This window comes from Grampus griseus (genome assembly GCF_964374135.1).
Source record: "Grampus griseus genome assembly, chromosome: 9".
In the NCBI taxonomy this organism is placed as follows: Eukaryota; Metazoa; Chordata; class Mammalia; order Artiodactyla; family Delphinidae; genus Grampus; species Grampus griseus.
In genome coordinates, this window is record NC_139003.1 from 101,626,561 (window position 1) to 101,634,135 (window position 7,575).

The 7,575-nt window shown below is 38.4% G+C and overlaps 1 pseudogene across 1 annotated transcript; it reads right to left on the reverse strand.

Moving 5' to 3' along the window:
* Positions 1-6,744: 6,744 nt before the first annotated feature.
* LOC309827395 (protein FAM136A-like) lies at positions 6,745-7,159 on the reverse strand (annotated as a pseudogene). The gene has a single exon. The product of its transcript is annotated as a protein FAM136A-like (transcript).
* Positions 7,160-7,575: the final 416 nt, after the last annotated feature.

The following is a 7,575-nucleotide window of genomic DNA, read 5'->3' on the forward strand; positions in this document are numbered from 1 at the left end:
AGCCTATGCAAGAGGGACACTTTGACCCTCCTTTCTATCTCCCCAAAAAAACTCCAAAAACAAACAAACACAAAAATCTAGTCATTGGTTAATGTTGTTTTTGCCACTAATCAAGGGCTCTTTTATTCATTCATAGGTGTTTACTGAGGGACTGAGGGTCCCCTCTGTGCCAGGACACACCAGTGACCAGAACTGAATTTACCCCCAAACAAGAAACCTTACGAGGTGGAACATAGAAAGGAAAAGCAGACCTAGTATAAAAGTTCACCAAACTGAGCAGGCCTCAAACAAAGCAGTTTCTTTTCACAACCTCAGTCTCATGACTAAACACCACTCACAGCATGAATAATAAGAGATTGCAGAAGGAACAGACACAATGTTGCAACAAGGCAGCATTTCAAATATTCATATTTTTGAATGAAACAGTATAATTTATTTGTGTTTAACTTCATTTATATAGAAAATATATTTATTATATTTTGTATGTTATATATATGCATATATGATTCTCAGGCCAATTTTGGTTTAAGCCAAAATTCCCCCTCTAAAAACCTTTGCTAATGACATACTCTCCCTACAAAAGAGTGGATCATACTGAAGGACTTTCCACTGATATGAAAATAGGGCTCTCAGATTACATCCTAAGAAAGAAGACTCACTAGATTTCAAAAGTTATTCACACCTTTGTGTAAATTCAGTTGTATAAAGAGGGTACATTGCAGACTGTTTTTTAAAACACTTTATTGAGCTAGGCTGTACTTATCTAATGTACACAGCTTAATGAGTTTTGAGATAAGTATTCACATGTAGAAATATCACCACATTCTATGTCATAAACATACCTAACACCTCCAAAAATTTCCTCCTTCCTTCCTTATATATTATTATTTTTTATAATAAGAATATTTAACATAAAATCTACCCTTTCAGGAAAATTTTAAGTAAACAATACGATATTGTTAACTACACTCTCCATGCTGCACAGTAGATCTCTAGGATTTATTAATCTTATATAATTGAAATTTTGCAAGATTTGGCTAATTAATCCCCATTCTCCCCTCCCAGCCCCCAGAAACCACCATTCTACTCTCTGCCTTTTTAGAGTTTAACTATTTTAGACTCCTCATGTAAGTGGAATCATGTCCTTCTGTGTGGGACGTATTTCATTCAGCACACTGTCCTCCAAGTTTGTCCATGTTTCCACAAATGGAAGAATTTCCTTCTTTTTTAAGGTTGTATAATATTCCGCTGTACGTATATTCTACATTTACTTTGTCCATTCATCCATAGGTGGACACTTAGATTGTTTCCATATATTGGTTATTATGAATAATGCTGCAATGAACCTGATCTGCCTTCAAGCTCCTGATTTCAATTTCTTTGACTATATACCCAGAAGCAGGATGGCTGGATTATATGGTACATCTATTTTTAATATTTTTAGTAACCTGCATACTATTTACCGTAGTAGATGTACCAGTTTACATTCCCAACTTTGCAGAGTTTTTCTGTAGAAGAGATTCCATGAGCTTGTCAGCAGGTACTATATGTTGGGCAGGAAATGTGGCCATTTTTAGCAGTGTTGTTAAGCCACAGGGGCCAACAGATAAAACATGATTCCATTTTTATATGTTTTAAGTAAAACTTTATTTAAAATTATAGTAAAAATGATGTCCAAAAGGAATATCTGCTTATTAACCAGTGTGTATGTGGGACAATTTGCAGAAACAATTTTAAATTCAAGTGCCATAAAGAGAAAGCTAAAGTATGAATATTCTCATCCTCCTGATATGACTTTTTTATATCATGAAAATAAAGTTCTTATCTTGAGCAACAATTGAAAAGTAGGAAGTGGTCCAGTGGTGACTAATGATAATGTCTTTATTTTTTAAAGAGTAGAGTAAAATGTGGATAGAAAACATAGGAAAAATAAACAAAGGTTGTCATGCATTGAATTTCTTTCAAATATTCATTTCATGACAATCCACTGATACAGTCATAATATTTGAATATTTCCTGTTTTAATTTTATGAAAATTTAATGTTCAACTAATTAATGCTTTTGTTTATTTAAAGAAATGGAACCATGTTTTATATGCAGTTGATTTATTATACAGAAACAAAAGTTTTTTACTAGCTATCTTTTTAAAAAGAAGTTACAGCTACCATTTTGGGTTCTCTCAATTTGATTACATCTCTTTCTTTTCGTTGGTTTTGAAAGATTATTTTTATTTAAAGTATAAAGATTTGATAAATCTTGCTTCTCTAATGAAATATTTAATGCAGGTATATTACTAATAGCTATTTAATTAACTGTACATGAGTCCTGAAATGATACATGCTGCAAAATTTGTAGAACCCAGGAAAAACTCAGACTATATTCAGTATTTGAAAACATCAAAAATTCAGGACATCAGTAAAAGTGTTTACTTTATCATGACAAATAGGTATGTCACATCATATCATAACCTTAGAGGGTTGATGGCTACAAAGAAATATATCATTTATATCCCCATTCTATTCTACTTGACATTTGGGAAGTGACAAATATATTTTTCATGTGAAAACTATGATGGCAAAGATTTTCCATCATAAAACAAGTGTGAAGTTGACATTGTTATTTCTTTTGAAAGGACCAAAATCATCTATTCACCTGGATCCAGCAAATGTTAAGATACAAACACAAAAGGCACAAAAGCCACTGACAAATTGTTGGGCTGTGATTTCCCACTTGATTACACAGAATGAAGTGGGGATGGGTGCCATTGTAGCTTAGGAAGCATAACTATAAGAGGAGTGCCAACTAACACACAGGCAAAACACTCACTTCTCAGGAATAACCTAGGAGAAAACCAAACAAACTTTGGACCAGCTTTTAAGTGTCCACCAGAGCATCCAGGAGGCACATTCAGTCTGGACCTCGGCCACACCCGGGCTCTCTTCCCTTGCCTGATGTTGATTCTAGCTCATCTTTATATATTTGGTTGCTGACTCTGTCATCTGCTATCCAAGTCCTGTATGTTACTGAGACTTTCAATCAGACCTTTTCTAAAGGGCTTTCAATCAAATAGGTCACCAAGCAGAAACAACAAACAAAACGTACAGAAGCTAGGACACAGGAGGCAAAGACAGAAAGAGTCACCCAGATGGATCAAATCATGACTTGGTGATTTTGACTCAGGAAATCTCTCAAGTTCCTGTAAAAAGGACCATGTATGCTATTTCCAATGGGCTTGATATACCACAGTGGATCAAGGTTTTTAGTGAACTTTTATTTTTAAGAGTAGCATTTACTTTGTTTGATAACTCCAAATTTCATAAATGTACATTGCAGATAAATTGTCTACAGTAAATGTACCAAATACTAAATAAAAGTTAACCAAAATCCTGCCACCATGAAAATGTCTTAATAATTTTGATCTATTTACATGCACACAGAATAAGGTTTGAATTCACTCTCAGAACATCAATGTGCAGAAATATAGAATATGATTTTGCAACTAAGTTCAACTGTAAGAGGGAAGAACAAATCTGATTCCATATGGGCTCTGTTTCTTTTACCTTAACGCTTGTATTCTATTGCTTTTGCTTCCAGTTAAGAATGTTGCCTATAGCCTGAAATACACAGGATAGCCCATTCTCAAGGCTCTGACTTTTAAGGGACAACACGTTTCCATTCACATAGAGCCAAAAAAGTTGTGGAACAGAGAATAAAGTTTACAGAAACATGGTGTCTTGACCTACCTAGACAGCTGCAAGAACAAAGGATTCCAACACCAAGAACTTTGTAATGATCAACCACACCCCTCCCTTACCTGGACTTTAAAAATGTTTTGCTGAAACCCTTTAGAGAGTTTGGGGTTTTGGGGGGCTATGAGCCGCCCATTCTCCTTGAGTGACCCTGCAATAAATTCTCTGCTCCAAACTCCAACGTTTCAGTAGTGTTTGGCCTCACTGTGTGTCGGGCACATGAACTTACATTCAGTAGCACAGCTTTCTCGTGAGCTCCTATACCTTCTCGATAGAGTAAATTACTAATTTTCTTGAAGTTACCTTTGTCATTTCCAAATTACATCTTAGTCTTGTCCTGGTAAAATTGGCCTTTTTCGAAGAATCAGTCAGTTTTTCAGGGTTCCTTTTCCTTCTTTCTTCTTTCCCTTGCCCCTGAGTCCTGGTATATCCCAGGGGGGCTCACATGAGATCTTGTCCTGAGAGAAGCAACAGGGTGGAAGGCTCACACTCCTGAATGCTGGAGCACAGGTGTGTTGTCTCACACGTTGTCACTCTTGCAGACAATGGTAGGAGCTACAAAAATCAGAATTGGGGATGAGAAACAGCTCGGCAGACAGAAGGAAAAGAAGGGAGGATGAGTTAAGCCTGGCCACGTATGACTCTGCTTCACCTGAGGAGCAGGTATGGATTTTGTCTCTGTTTCTTGGATAGAAAACACTGGCCCAGAGAGGTGTCACCAATGAGTGAACTACTTAAGCTCTCGAGGACACCAAAGGCCTCATAAACATCCAGTGTCCCATGGACATGGCTCCTCTTGGTTTTACTGCCATTCCCCTGCTCCACACTCTTATCTAAACCTGTTGGCGTGTCTCATGGATTGATGCTTACTGAGTATCTACATTTACTATCAAACGTATACACTTAACACGTTTTATACTTTTCACCTACACCATTGTTTGACTTGTCTTTGGTGGCACAGCTGAACTTTCACAACTTGTTCAGTGAACACACCTGATGGTTGGCTCCTTAGCTAAATGTGTCTCTAACACTAGCTCATAGATATTTTCCTGACACTTGTAATGTTTAAAATATGTTCCAATATTTTTAACCTGTTTTCAGAAAAGTACCAGCAGTCCTCTTCAGAGTTACAATTTATGGCAAATAAATCTGAAGATTTTGACAGTTTCATTGACTCTTCTCCATAGAGCACAGGAGAAAACAGTGCTCTTTCTACAGATGCTGAGACAACTGGTGAGCTCAGGGAAAAAAATCTGCCAAACAGAAGATTTGCAATTCAACTGCTTTTCTTATCGAAATGTGTAAATATTTCAGCCCAAATGCTTTTAGGATGTTTTCGATTTGTCTTTTTCAGAGACTCTATCTTCATAAACGTTATTACACAACAAAATTCATCAAATACCTTATCAATTTGTCCTGCTTTTGAAGGTTTCCTCAATTTTTGCAAAATCATAGATCCTTTTAACTTCATTCTAATTGGCTATAGAATGCAATTTGTTGAATTAAAGATTGACATTTCTTCAGAAGATTCTTCCTTATGGTTGAGGCATTTCAAAGTAATTCTTGTATATCACCTGCTTTATTGTTACTTTGTTTAGTTCCTCCCTGCATTTTTTTGAAGCTAATTGTTGTCTTTCTCTTTGCAGAGTTTGTTTCCAATGTTCCCTTTTTTCTTTTTTTTTTAAGTTAAGTCATGTATTTTTAAAACCAAACCACTAGGAAAATATATCACAGTCTTGAAACAGCAAGCAGACAGGCTATATTATCATTTCAAGTAATAAGTTGGTAAAAACACAAGGTCCTTAATAAAACGATAAGGTGCCAGAACTGGGGCAAGAACAACGCATGTCCCAAAAGTAGTATTTGGTAACGGAGGGCTGTCCCGTGTTTTGCTCTAAAGGAGTCACAGCTCGCCCCTGAGTTGCTGACTTTTTCTCCTTTGACCTTCGTGTTGCCAAGGGATTGTTTTAACAGAGCTCTGTTATCACAGGGGGCAAAGTAAGCAATACTGGGTTTAGGCTTTCACTCTATTTTGTTTTATGAAAACCAGATTTTTCCAAAGCCAGTACTTCATAACTCTCTTAATTAAGCAGCTAACAATTCCTCTTTCACTGTTCATTCTTGAATACTGGCATATAGCACAATCAAAATCCCCTTTCCCTTCAAGGGTGAGTGTCACTGCAAGATTGTCTTGTCACTCGCTGACTCTGTTGCAGACAGCCTCAGGGCTCATCATGGCTGCCAGTCAGAGGGAAGCTTTGCTTCCCCTGCCAGTGTGATAGCGCTTCTTATATTGTTGCAGGGTCTCCAGGCTGAAAGATGTCATGTGTGAGAATTTTAAGAAATGTGCATCCACGTCCTGACGGCCAGAACTGAACATCCACAAGGACCCTTTCAGAGTTTTTATCGAAACTACCTCCCCCGACTCTACATCTTAAAGTAGCTTCATGCCCTTGTATATAAAACAAAACCACGCAAAACAAACCCCCAGAAACCCCCTTTCCCCTTCTAAATTAGTGACCTCATGGATTTTGTTTTACTTCCACTTTGTGGGAAACGTTGTAGTGATCCTTCTGGTAAACAGGAGGTTGGCAACCAACAGAAACACCTCTCCTCACACTCCACCAGCTCATAAGCAGGTCAGATGAACCTGCCAGCCTGTTGGTATCTGTGGACTAAGAGAATCTGGTACCTTGGAGGGCTGTGGTTTGGTACAAGGGAGACTCCCTGTTGCCAGGATAAGCACTTGCCACGTGAAATTCAGGATCACAAAAACTCTCCTGTGCCATCTCTGACCCCAATTTTAGCACCAGGTTTTTTCACTTTCTAGGTTTCAAACACAAAGGAACCAGTGTCCAGAGGCAAGTGATATAGGCCTTAAACTTGCTGCCATCCTTAATTTCCTCATTCATAAACTTTCCTTAGAAAACCCAAATCCCCATTTCTCTTTTTAAATAGACTTCTGCCTTCAGCCCCGATGGCCAATAGCAGACATCTATTTCCCAATGGATGAGAGAGACTCCTTCATCTTCTTGGTCATGGTTGGGATGAGGTTCATGTGGTCATCCACACACGTGGTCACACAACTCTCCAGCTGCCGCTTCACCTGAAACTCTTTACTCCCCGCATCAATTGAATCTTTGGCTTTGTCGTTGCAGTGCATAGTGCACCGGGCCAGGCGGTCCTGGAACTTCTCCAACTCGCTAGTCACCAGGGCCTGGGCTTGAGCCAGAGGTGCATGGCAGCGCTCAGTGCACTGGTGCACTTGGTGCATGGATGCCTGGCTGTCCTCACAACAGCCGGCGCTGCACTGGAACATGAGGCCTTGCATCTTCCGGATGTTCTCTCTCCAGACTCTTCACCATAGAGTCCACCGCCGCTTGCACCCGGAGCTGCTGCAGCTCCGCCATGGCGACACGGCGCTGCTCCGTGCCGCACCGGCACCCACATGGACTCCCGGGCACGAGCCCCACCCTGTTTTCTAAAGCTGAAAATATATGGGGCTTCTGTCACCACATAGTTTATCTTTTTCCAACAGAAAATGGTAATATGTAACAAATATAATATGGTATGTAACCAAACTTTAGAAGGCTCTTTTATTCAACTTACAATTGTATCACTTAATACAATTGTAGACACTTAGGTTGACTTTAAAAAGAATTCTTCAAAAGTCACATCTTTCTAATTGATTTGTTGATAGGCAGCAAAGAAAGTGTATTCTGCCATGCTGACATACACACATACATTTATAGAAATAGATATTATACTATCTATTTATCTAAGATCTTTGTTATATTTATTTGGTAGTTGGGTATTTAAGTTACAA